A 13,084-nucleotide genomic window follows, 5' to 3' on the forward strand; every position below is an offset into this window, starting at 1 on the left:
ATGAGCAGAAAAACACTGGATCGTGGGAATCAGCATTAGAAACTTGTGTTTGGGGGAATAGTGTGCTCCAGTATGTTTTGTACTCTGCTTGGTATTGGAAATGGTTCTGTTGTTGGATACATCAGAATACTCACTGCACACAAAAATGTCTGCAACTTTTTTCATATGGTTACACCACATGCTAGTTTTCATCTATTTTAACACCCAGCTGATGAATGTAGACACCTCAGTGTACACTAGAAAAGCTTAAAGTCATAGAAAGCATTTTGTGAATAAGTTGTTCTCAGGGGCAGAAGAGAACTTGCAGACAAAGCCACCATATCACCTTTAGATTATACCCAATATTTGGAATTCTGCTACTCCATCATTAAAGACATTATATTAGGATTAATGCAGTCTAGAAGTGTTCCTCTTCATCTTGGAGGTGATATGTATTCCATGTGATACTTGGAATTAATAAGACCCATGCTCTGCCTGTTTTGCCCAGCTCATACTTTGTCTCAAGAATTTGCTAAGGTGTTTGTGATCAAACTTTCGCTTACTCTGATTTTTTTCTTTTCATCTGGCATCGTTCATCTGGTGCTGGACTATGACAGATGGATCATGGCAGCACTGGTATGACCAGCTGGTGATTTGCTAGTGTTTTCTTGTTTCTATGATCAGTAGTTTTTCTGTCCACATGCTTGGATGAATTTCCCAAGGCACTGGCCATCAATATAGCCCATTTGATATACCAAAACCTCCATAAACCTTGTGCCCTCACACAGAACCTTTGGCAGGTGGCAATTTTTGCTGATTTGTGTTCCCAGTCCAAAGACTAAATTATTCAAAAGGCATTTCTGCCATGGGTTGCAAGTATATCTCTGTACTTAATGATCTAGGCCACTTTCTGTCATAAGATAGGGAAGTGCCAAAAAAACATATGTTCCTCCATTCAGAGCTGGCATCTCCTGTTTGATTAAAGCATTTTGATTCTTTTTCTAGTGATGTTTGTGAAGGGGATGGAAGAATTGTTTCTGTAGCGCTTCAGTTCTGGACGTGCTTTTGCTGCTTTTGGCCTAGTTTGCATCCTCTTGAAAATGACCAGTTTAAACAACATAATTGATACATATTCAAGAAGAGTTTAAATAAGGTCTGGGTTTTGTCTCCCTGCTGTTGGTGCTGTTCACAATAGTCTGTATCCTTTATATTGTGTTGCTGCCTTTGTACCTCCCCAGTTCTGTACTGTCTGCTCTGAGCTGAATGCCCTTAAAACTATTCTGCCTCTGAATGTGATCACTGAATTCCACTCAGCCAGGTGGGATAGCCAGAGCACAGCATGTTCCAAACACACCTCTGGGTTCTGGCATGCTCAAGGCTGCAGTTCTGTGTATGTGTGAGAGAAGGGGTACAGTGCTCAGAGCCTGTACATTTTTGGCAACTGTGTCACCCTGAAACTCCTCTCCAAACAGAATTTCATACTGAAGTTGCTGAGGAACATTTTTACTGACTGTGTGGGCATCCTTTTGCTACTAGAACCTGCAACATGGATGGGTGCTGACAGAAAATCTCACCATCTTGTTTGAGTTACTATAACAGATTTATGCATGTGCATAATTAAAATACTGATGAGAAGAAAGAAGAAAAGGATTCCAATGTTTTTCTGCCCTGGGATGTGTTTCGTGCACATAGTGCCAAGGTTTTATGCATTGGAGTAATTGATCCCTTTGTTATTGTTTTAAGAATGCATTTTGATGTGCAGAACCAGACTGCTTCAACATGTGCGACCTTCCCTGTAACCTCTTGTCTGTTCCTTGTAAAACAGAGACATACATCTCTGATCATCTGGTTGTGATAGAGGGTGAGGGTCCCCCTGCTGTCCAGCACAGAAGCTTCAGTGTGAAATTGGGTTTGCTTTTATGAATGAGACAAAGGAAGGGGAAAATCAGATTTATAATTTCTATTTGGATTCAGTGATTTTTTTCTCTTTTCTTAAAGTTCACTTCAAGCCAGTCATCATCTTAGGAAATTCTAAGTAAGCAAGTAAAATAAACCAGTTTTTCTCTGAGAACATGTTCTATCATCTATCCTATGAATACAGGCACTTTCCTTCTTCTTCTAGCCCTTGTATACTCCTCACCGAACATGGCTCAGATCCAACAGAGCTATGGAGAGCAACCCCTGCACCTTAGGGCACTCTCTGTGGAGCTGGGAGTCGAGGGTTCAAAGGTCTTGTGCTACCTATGCTAGAGCAGGCAGCTAAGCAGAAGGGGAGCAGGAGAGAGGAAAGGAGAGCATCTCCATCCCCAGTGTCAGCTGTCTCCTCAGAGAAGGATTTTGTGTGGATGGCAGCACCCTCTGCATTATCCCAAGACAGAACCCTGCCTCTGCCTGGCACTGGCTCACTGTAGGCAGCTTTCTACACAGCTTCTAGGAGCAGTTGGTTGCCCTACAAAAGTGCTCCCCATCTGTGCTGAATCATTCCCTCATGGCTTTGCAGGCAGAGCTCTCTGCATGGACACTGAAGGGATTCTGCCAGGGGTATGTCCTCTAAATGACCTTGCTGCAACCTGCAGTTATTTTCAGGCATAGCGTCCTAGAAATTAGGCAGCTACTAGAGGTGTTCTGACAATGCCAATCACACAGAAGAGTTGTTCATGACTGGCAGAGCTCCGCATGACCTAGATCTTTTGAAGAGATTGTTAGTGAGACCTTTGAGTCTTGCCCCAGGCCCTGGTAGTGAAGGGCATCAACTAGGAGCTCTACCAATCAAGGTCGCTGCGTGCCAGTGTTCCCTGAAGCACTGATCCCCAAGAGCTCTTTCCCACAGTGCACTGGAATAATAGGCAAGATCTTTGCAAAAACATCCCATATTTTGTTGTTTCAAATCCAGCTCTGTTGAAGTATTAGGATATGTCAGGTCCCTCTAGCTTGTGTCATTGCTGAGTACTAGCTCTGAAGGGACCCTGGCTTAAAATTTCTGTGACACCACATCCTCATCTGTCTTTGAGAAACTAAAGACACTGTGTAAAAGAATCCAGCAACTGAAGAGAGGTGAAGTCTGCTGAGGAAATCATGTCCTGGAGGATTCAAAATAATTCTGTCCTTTTGCGTTGAGCAACTCAGTGTAATCACAATGTAAGTGAGGTGAAATCGTAAGGGTCTTTGGCAGAAACAGAAGAAATATAGGGAGCCAATGGAAAGTTGGCAGCTGGACAAGATATAAGCTCTGGTTTGAATCTTGCAGTGCCATAAAGTTACGATGAAGGCAAAAGGTGTCAGCATCGCCTTGAGTAATGCAGAAAGTCGTCCGAGGTAATGTATAGAAAAATACATGGTTATCTGCTGCTCCAGCTTTGAGGGGGTGTATTAAAAATATTAGATTCACACCTAGTGGGTGTCTTGAAAATTTTCACAGCTGTTGGGTCAGTTTGTCATTCTGCTTGGGTAAATTTGGGAGAGTGCCTCCTGTGATTTGGTGGTGGGGCACATCCACAAGGAGATGAAAACAGCACGAAGCTGACCAGTCACAGCAGGCTGTGTTCAGGAGGCTTTTGCCAACTTTTGGGCCTGTAGCTCTGAATTATGCTCATGGTAAAGAGAAAAGTGGCTGCATAAAGTTGATGGAATGATTCTTTAGCTATTGTGAATTTTACAGGTAGAAAAATGTTCTGGAAGAATTTTGAGGGCAAATCATGACAAACGAGCCCAGCTGCTTCAGACCAGACTGAGAAGCAGAAGCTAAAGCCTGTTGTTTGAATAGCAGCAATTTAGTGCATGATGACAAGTTTTCTACTACTAGGCAGGCTTGTTATATTAAAATATTGTCCATCTTTTATAAGGCAAGACCAGGCATCACCACCCAAATGACTCAGTGACTGTGATACCCCGACTCCTCACAGAAGATGAGGTAACCTATTAAAGAAAATATAAAATGAATTTATGGAATTAAAAGTGATGTATTCCACCCTTTTATTAAAGTGAGATTGAGAAGGAAGCAAGACTTTAACAAGAAGTTTATGGGCACTGATAGGGAGACACAGCACATGACACCTAAGTAAAATATGTGATTGAGCACAAACCCCACAGTTAAGTACTGGGGACTGTCACTTACAGCAGCAGCTCTTGCAGATTTCTAGAAAGGTAACTAAAATTGTGCCTTGGCCACATGGTGGCAGCTCATTCCTAGCTATTCTGCAACCCTCCTATTTCTGTGAACAACAAGAGAACTGAGAATGAAAGTAAAAGGGAAGTTTTTCCCTGCTTCATCAAGGGACAGACAGTGTGTGTATCTGTTATTCACTTCTGGCCTCCTTATTTCCCAGGCAGTTTTTTAGCAGTTTCCAGATCATCATTAGTTTTTAAAATGAGTTTACTTTTCCAGGGAGAGATTTCCTTAGGATATAAACAGCCATGACATCATAGCGGACACTGAGACCTCAATAAATCATGGCTGAGATGGTGACCACTTGCCTTTGACTGTGGAAACAAATGGACAAAGTAATGTCATCACTGGGAGTAATGCACTCTTAAGGTACAGAAAATACAAAGATGGATTAAAAAAAATGAGCAGAGGAATTTAACATTCAGAAGTTCAGTCTTGAGATAGGTCTGAGCTAAGGATTCTGACCTGATTCTGGAGTTTCTTCCAGGGTCCAGGAGAATCAATATACCAGGTTCCCAGCTTCTTGAGGTTTGTAATGCTGTTATTCCAGAATTGACTAATTCAAGCAGTTTGGTTAGTCAAAAACTAACCTGCTCCTGCATCAGCTGCTGCTATGTCTTCCAGGGGTATGTTTATATTTAGGGTATATGAAAGCTAAACTTCTAGAATGATTTCCTCTGTTTTATGCCAAAATACTGATTTAAAGGGAAAAAATGGAAGATGTCTTTGCACTGCTTATGACCACAAGTCAGCCATGGCAGATTTCAATGGCTCTATGGTCTCAAAATATTCAGACTAATAAGGTTCCCTGCATTAAAAAGACTCATCAGCCCTGGCACTGCCCACATGCAGGCTCGCAGTCTGTGCTGGGTTGTGGCTGGATGTGACACTGAGTCCTTTTTAACTGACAAACATGCTGCCATCATATTCAGGTATTTGTATGTGGAACAGCAAGGGGAGATGGGGCTGGATCGAGAATAAACAAACTGTTCCTAAGTTAGAGCTAGCTTTAGTATCACTTCACTGAGAGAACTGATTCATAGCATTCTCACCCTTCAATAGCTTCATTTTTCAGTTTCCGATATGCAGAATTAATTTTACCACCCTCACATCAGGGATACAGATCATTGCTGTGCCAGGAAAGTGAGGGGTTCGGTGGAAGGACTCTGGTGCAAGCAGACCTGACCTGTAATTACAGTTGAATAAACCCAAGTGAGTACACTTGGGGCAAGATTTGCAGTCACCCTAAGTGGGATTTTCAAAAGGCACGTAACTAGCATCAGTGGGAGTAAAGTGACTCTGACAAATGCACTGGTGCCTGACTGCTTCTGGAAAAGCTGGTCTGGAGCCGAGCTTGAGCTAACACAGCTTCACTTCTAGGAATTAAATTAGACTCATGAGAAGTCTAGAATTAGGTCAGTCTTTCTGCCTGTAAGCCTACTAACTTTAAGCCCTGGAGTTGTGTCATTCTGAGAGAAAGGACTGTCCCACACCTCTGTCAGATTTCTGCAGCCTTTGCTGCTCTCTTCCTGCAGGGCTGTGGTTGTTACTGATCTTCCCATTTAATTTGAGCCCCAAGAATTTGTTGATAGTGTTCCTCAAAGTTCAGTTACAAAATTCTCTCACAAAACGAGAATTTGCATAAATGCTTTGTGAATTTGAGAAATGCTGCTGCTGTTATACTCACACAGCCATGTCTGAGGTCTCTGAATACCCTGTTGCCTGTTTTCCCTCAATACTGGTTGCCTTCGACTCAAATCTGATATGAGATCCATTAATTTCCTCTTTTTATTCTGTCAATAGTTCAGCTATATTGGTTCTATAAAGATTCAAATTGCCCAGAGATTTTCTTGTAGCTGTTTTTAGTCACACTCTTCCTTCAAAATTTACTGGTTTTGTTACGGAAACTTGAATTATTGGTGTGAAGAATTTAGGACTGGGGGTCAAAATGAGCAAAATTATTAAAAAAATGAATGCACACAAAAATGAGAGCACTTTTTTTTTTTTTTTTTTAGGGGCTTGCCATCACACTTTAAATAGAATTTCATGAGCTCTGTTTTTCCCTTTTTATTCCATGAGGTACAATATGTTAGTATTTTCCCTTCCTTTAGTATGGATTTATCAATTCATTTCTGAAATGTCATTATAGACACATATGAAATATGTGCAAAGAGACCTGCATAAAACGTATGTATTTTATCCTCCAGAAGAGAAATATTGGTCCAAATGAAGATTTTTGTAATGGGGTCAAAGGGGGTTAAAATCTGATTATGTGAAGAAGAATTATCAATAGACTTGGGGTCCCAACAGCTCTGCACTTCACAATTATAATTAATTCTGAGCAGCTTGTGCCAAAATTCAGTGCTGAGTCACATCCCCATAGAAGATGAGTGACTTGTGCTCAGTGTAAATTGGGAAAGAACTCAGAAGAGGCAGAGACATCTCTCATCAGTGGTGAGAGATTCATTTGCCCATGAGATTAATAATGCCTTTACCTATTGCCAGGTTTACCTTTCCTCTCTGGGTTTCATGTGTCGAGTGTGATAAAACAGAATCATTCATTTGGCCAACCTGTGTCAGGAGGCAGCCAACAGCTGAGAGAGACCCACTTGGCTCAGTGTTACCCTCCATCCTCTCCTAGGTGGAGGAAAGCTGTGAACCAATACCACATCAAATTACAACAATCCTTTGAGGGAGATGGCCTTGACTGGAAGAACTTCCTGAGCCAGGGAAGGGGACTCTGTGCAACTCACCCTGTGGTGTGGCATGGGCTGGGAAATACTCCACTGGGAAACTCCTGCTACTCATCTCTCCACAGCTCTGGTTCATTGACAGGAAGAATGATTTCATGAACAGATCACAGAAGGTACATTTTAACTCAGAAAAACCCTCAATGAGTTCATATTGTCATTAACTGAGCTCATTACTTTTGGGCTGTGTTCTGATTCAGCAGAAATCTTAAATAACAGGCCCATGGCAAAGCACAGCTTAACAATGATGATATTTAGGTAAAAATGAGTAGTTAGGTTTCTTGCTAGTAATTTTTGAAACAAGAGTTTCAGTGCCTACTAGGTGGTTTGCACAGATCACAGCTCTGGTCCTCAGGAAGGAATTTCCATCCCAATCTACATTGCTTGACTTTATTAATATGAAGACTACACACAGACAGATGGCAAAATATACTCTGTTAGGTTGGTGTGAATCTGAAGTTCCTTCCACCAACATAACTGGGCAGATATTGAGCCAAAACATATAGATAGCTCTTAATGTGAGTCTGAGATGTCACAGTTTACACAAAAAAAGACCTGAGAGTCAAGTTCTTGGCCTCTGGGGCCTGTATATCAAACCAGAGTGGATGGTGACATTTGTGGAGATTCTCTGGCTCTTTTCAGCATGTACACACATGCTTAAATTGGGCCTCACTCTTTTTTTCTGGATCTGACAGCTTGCTTTCTATGCTGAGCTGATAGTAGTTTTGTCTTTCAGATGTTTACTTGTGTTGTGCCTGCAAGCTCGCCAGAAACACTCAGGCTGTTCTGCTTGTGCTCTGAGTTTTTTGCTCTCAGCCTCTGAAATGGTTTTGCATGCAGTGTCTTATTTGTCCTTCCCCCACCCCCGCCCCTCACTTCCCACTATAACTATTTCTCTGGTAGTGGCTTATTGCACTAATATCAGGAGAACAGGAAGAAAAATTTAATGATATGTGTAACCAAAATACAAGAGCATGCAGAGAAAGTGGACTGACTGATATAAGAATTTTCTATTAGGTATAAAAAATTGCAGACATGCAAACTCTTCTTGACAGGGCACATGGGCTCCTCTTCAATCTGTAGAACTCTGTCTGGAGTGCCTCTTAACCAGCTAAGGATTTGTGCATCCAGCACAAGCCATGGCTCAGCTCCCTGTGCAGTCACCAGAGGCTGATATAGCCATTCATGCAAGATATTCTTCGCGGGGATAGGATGGGTAGGATGAATCACCTTCTCAAAATACCTTTCTCTCACAATCCATAAAGGGCTCTAGCCAGTTAGCCCTGACTACATGCATGACTTCTAGCAATCCAAAGGTAGGTGAAATGAATCACAAATCTTTTCTTTGCAGCATGTGTGATATCTCAGAGCAGTTCAGCCTGACTGTAGCCTAAATATACCTCTGTCTCTCCCCCTGCAGTTTTCATGCTGCTTTGTTGATGCTTACAGGGCAATCAGAAAAGAATTGAAAATTAAATCAATGTCAGTAGCTCCACTGGGAAGGTGTTTGAATTTACTCTTGGCTGCTTTATGCCATTGGTATTGAAGATCCAGAAAGCAACCACGAGATGACCTATCTCTATCAGGAGTTTCATTAGGAAGATAAGAGTGACATCTATTTATTTATTTCAAAGTGGGAATCCAAAGTATACTTTTGACATCTTGGTGTTAACCACTCCTATAAACTCATGCTATCGCTCTTTCCTTCTCAGCCTTTCCCTGCTTCCACTGGGCCAGAGATTCTTTGTTACTCAGGCTTTTGTAGCATCTGGCACAGCAGGATAGGTCTTGACACACCACAAAGGTCTTGTCTGGGCTGTCTGGAAGTTGCTCAGATACAGAAGATGCAGAGGGACACATATACTGATGAATGATTGATGATTCTGTATAGTTTTTTATCTATGGCATTGATTGAACTTCTTTCTCAACAGGGGAGGAGAAGAGAGCTCTGCACTGAGTTGAAAATATATAGGATAGAAGAGATAAGACTCTCTAAAGAGATAAGGCTAAAATACTATATTTTCTTTCCTCATATGTCTATTTTTTCCACTTGTATTTCTGTTTCAGGAATCATACCTCCTGGACAAAGCATGGAGGAACCCTGGCATGCCCACTCCAAAGACCTCTTGACAGGGATCGATGCAATTTCTTTATTTTTCCTTGGAAATTGCTTTTATAAAATCAAGAAGTTTAGAGAATGCTGTGTCCTGCTTTCTGGATCCCCTGTATCCAGCCCTATCACTGGCAGGATTATTTTCAGACAGAAATTGGATTGGATGATTTTGCCTGTGTGTTACCTGAATCATTGTGCTCCATATTCTTCAGAACTCAGGCAGGAATCAGAAATATCTTCATGCCTTGTGCTCTGTATGATGATGTTACTGATTCAAGTAACACATGTGAGTAAGTAAACACATTTTGCTCCTTCTCTATATCTTGGAGAGCGCATCTATGCCAGTGCCTCCTGCCAGACCCTTCTGCTAGACCAAGGTGTTGAGTTGTTAGGAAGTTCAGACTTCTGTATGTCAGTGTCCACACCTAAGTTAGAAGTCTAAGCTCCAGGATGATAGAGATCTAGTCAATGGATCAGGTAAAGTCTGTGATTATTCAGCTGACCTGTTGTATACATCCCCTCCAGGAATGAAATAACTCCACAGGCCTGTCCGCTCATTCAGGAGGAGCTCAGTTGCAGGTGCCTTTAAGTCTGTCCTAGAGTTTGTCCCTACAGAGTAATGGAGACATGGATGTGACCACTCAGCACACGGAGAGCACAACACCTCTGTGTGAAGAAGCAATCCTTGTTCTCTGAATTCCCACTTGCACAAGATCAACAGCCTTCCCTGTTTCTCCTTGTAGACAACTCTCGTGAGTGAGAAGCAGCCTTTCTGTGGGGCTTGCCCCAAACTAGCCTTGATTTTCATTAACAATATCTCAAAATATAAATAGAAATCTCCATGAAACAAGCAGAAGGAAGGGGATGCCTCATTCCAGTCGGTTAGTTTATGTTCCTGATCTTTGCTCAAGCTTTATCTCCTAAGTCACACAGGTAGTATGCTGATTCCAGCAACTTCTATGTCCAAGCTTTTCTTTGTGTCTGTAGGTCTTTGGAAGTTCTGCTCTGAAGTGAATGCACTATCTTTTCATCTGGAAAGGAGGACAGACAGATCAATGCTTTTTCACTGCTCTTTTGCCAGTGGAGGTCTTTGTGATGTGATGCCAGGCAAGTGCTCACTTGTACTGCACCTGGCCAGTCTTGCTTTGAGGACAACTGAGAAGAGGACACCTGCTGAGAAAGAGTAGTCACATGCAGGAATTCATAATGCAAAATATTTCCATTTTTCAGCTCCAGGCCCCTCCTAATCCTCCCCAGAATTTAATGGTGACCTCTCTTAGTCCTAAGACTTTAATGTGATCATGTCCAAATAGCAGTGGTTATGCAGCTGGTGTATGCAGTGACAAATACTCTATAAATAACATAGGCAGAAAAAAAATTATAGTAACATTTAAAGAGTCAGATGAACATCATATTTTTTTTGTTTATAATTTTTAGTTAGGGGTGTGAGACACAATTTTCTCTCTCAGATTTTATGAATAGAATCATAAAGTTGCCTGGTGGTAACATTTCAGAGAGACACACCATCTTGCACACCCACCCCCCACCCCCCAACCTGTCCCAGCACATGTACACAGAAGCTTCATGATTCGAAGTTTTTTACTCTGGATGAAATTATGATCCGGATGTTGAATTTGGTTCTTCTGGTGTAAATATGGAATCATTACATCCTGACTAAGATTCTTTGAGTTTTACAAATCTGTAGGAATAGAAATTATTCTAAATCTTGCTATAGTTTTTACCTTATTAGGCATATTACATACTTAATTTTCCTGTTGATGTACTAGGTAAGAGCTAAAATGTAGGTTGAACAAGAGAGAGAAGAGAACATGTGTTTAATCAATAAACTTGGGGTGGGATTTGACATAGAGTAATTTACTTTAATCATTAAGACATAATATGAAGCTATGACTGCTTTTAAATAAGGCCATCTAGAGTCTGTTGCCAGAGTTCTTCAACGGTGAGTGCCAGTGGAAGAAGAGTGCAAAGAAAAAGAGTGCAAAGGGGGAGAGAAGCATGTAGTATTTCTTGTGCTGCAGAAGTTTAACAGCCCAAAGAGGAAAACAAGAATAGATGCAAATTTAGAAAATGGAGCCTTTCATAAAGGTAATGAAGTACATTCAATGATTTACACAAATGAGCAAAATTGCTTACAATTTTCTCTTCCAGTTTGGCATTTTTTTTCATCTATCAGAAATATTTCAGTGATAACACACATTACAGCCTTGAAGTCTAAAGAAGAATGGGGAAAAATGAGTTGGATTGTCTTTTATCTTGCCATTCACACAGGGCAATTGTCTGTGAGCCAAATCAAGGCAAGTGACTGTATTTTATACAGGTGTAAATGATTGAAGGGTATTTTTCAAGGGTGATTCAGCTGTCATACTTTGGATGTCTATTTTCAGATGAGATTAATTGCACTGCAGAAATGCTTGTTTATTCTTATTGTCTATAAAGGGAGCCTGGGGCAATCAGCTCAGAGAATGGGAAAACATAACAAAAATGTGCAAAAGAGTATTGGAGAATAAGTGTATGAGCATGTAATGAAAGAATGCATCATCATCCTTTTGCAGACTGAAGCAAAATTAATCTTGCATGCACCACTGCCATCTCATGTTTAGTAAGTGCTTATCTTTCAGCCTTTGAGTTATCTAAGTGCATCATGTTAAATCAGTCTACTGAGATGATTCATGTCATGCACAGGAACATGTACACACTCACATATGGTCTTCTCTATGCTGTTCCCTAGACAGCATAAGCTGAAGCTTCACAGCAGACAAAACTCTGTTCAACATTGTCATGAAATGGAGAAAAGAAATCCTGCTGGGATATTGTGCAGAGTGTGTGAAATTAAGGCAAGGTGAGAGAACATCCTCTTTATCTCCCGTACAAGGATCAAAATGAGTTATGGGTCTCAGCAGTGCAGACACTTTCCCACGAGGGAGACAGCCTGCTGAATATAAATATTGTAAGCAGTGAGTCATCAAAGGTGATGTCATTGATTTATGCAGGGATTGCAGAGTTTGGATTTAGTGGGAGAAGTTTTCTTGTCTAAATGCAGCCAGACCAGGTTATGCAGTGAGTTTATTTTCTTCTAGTTGTAGTAGGCTTTCTGCTTAACTTATGTTTGTGGTGCATTGGGTTATCTTCTCAGGAAAAATATGTATTCTGGATCCCTCTTCATTTCTTTCAATTATTTTGTGTATATTTGTCCTGGAAGGAAGTTGGTTTTTCATCAGTTATATAATTGCTGTCATTGCTTATACAACTAGAGGAGGAGACAAGAATGGTCCTGTTAGCTTTCCAGAGAAGTGTCTGAAGTGAAAAAATGCAACACATCTTTGATAGCTGTTGTCATATGGGACATTGATGTCTGGAGTGACGGCGAAGAGGACGAAACTATGTATTCTTTGTCAGAATGGTAATTCCTCAGATTTTAGATAAGCACTGCTGATGGCTGTTTACTACCACCACTAGTGTTTGTGCACACACACGGACACACACACGTACACCGGCTAAAGGAGACATCCCGGTTTCAATGATCTAGAATGTGCTAGGATTCATGTACAATATATATTTCTATACATTCCCAGATGTGCTACAGTTCAGTGGTTTCGGGTGACTGTCTTTGGCTTATTTTTCTTCTTTCTGAACTATTCCACTGGTCAGCCACAGAATTTCAATAGGCTATGGCAGACAAAATACTGCCATTTCTACCAAACTACATGAACGGCAAATATTGCTTTTCTATGTCCATGGGAATATTTGTAATGATGAAAGAGTCATCTCACAAGTCACTGGAGGGAGGCAGTCTCCAGTGTCATACAAAGTTTTGCATAGAAATAAAAAAACATGTTTGCATTATTATGTGCAGGATCTTTTTCTGTAGCCATTTTCACAAAACTGGTTTTCTGGACTTACTACAACTTCCAGAAACCACTGTTTTCTATTTTTCACATAAAAATCATCCCATGACAAAAAATTTGAGAAGGTTTTACAAAACAGTTTTGTTAAGATATTTTGTTTTGTGGAAAATAAAAATATTTTTCTATTAATCAGTTGAGGCTCTGGTACCAG

The sequence above is a fragment of the Vidua chalybeata genome, chromosome 2 (genome assembly GCF_026979565.1).
Source record: "Vidua chalybeata isolate OUT-0048 chromosome 2, bVidCha1 merged haplotype, whole genome shotgun sequence".
Taxonomy (NCBI): Eukaryota; Metazoa; Chordata; class Aves; order Passeriformes; family Viduidae; genus Vidua; species Vidua chalybeata.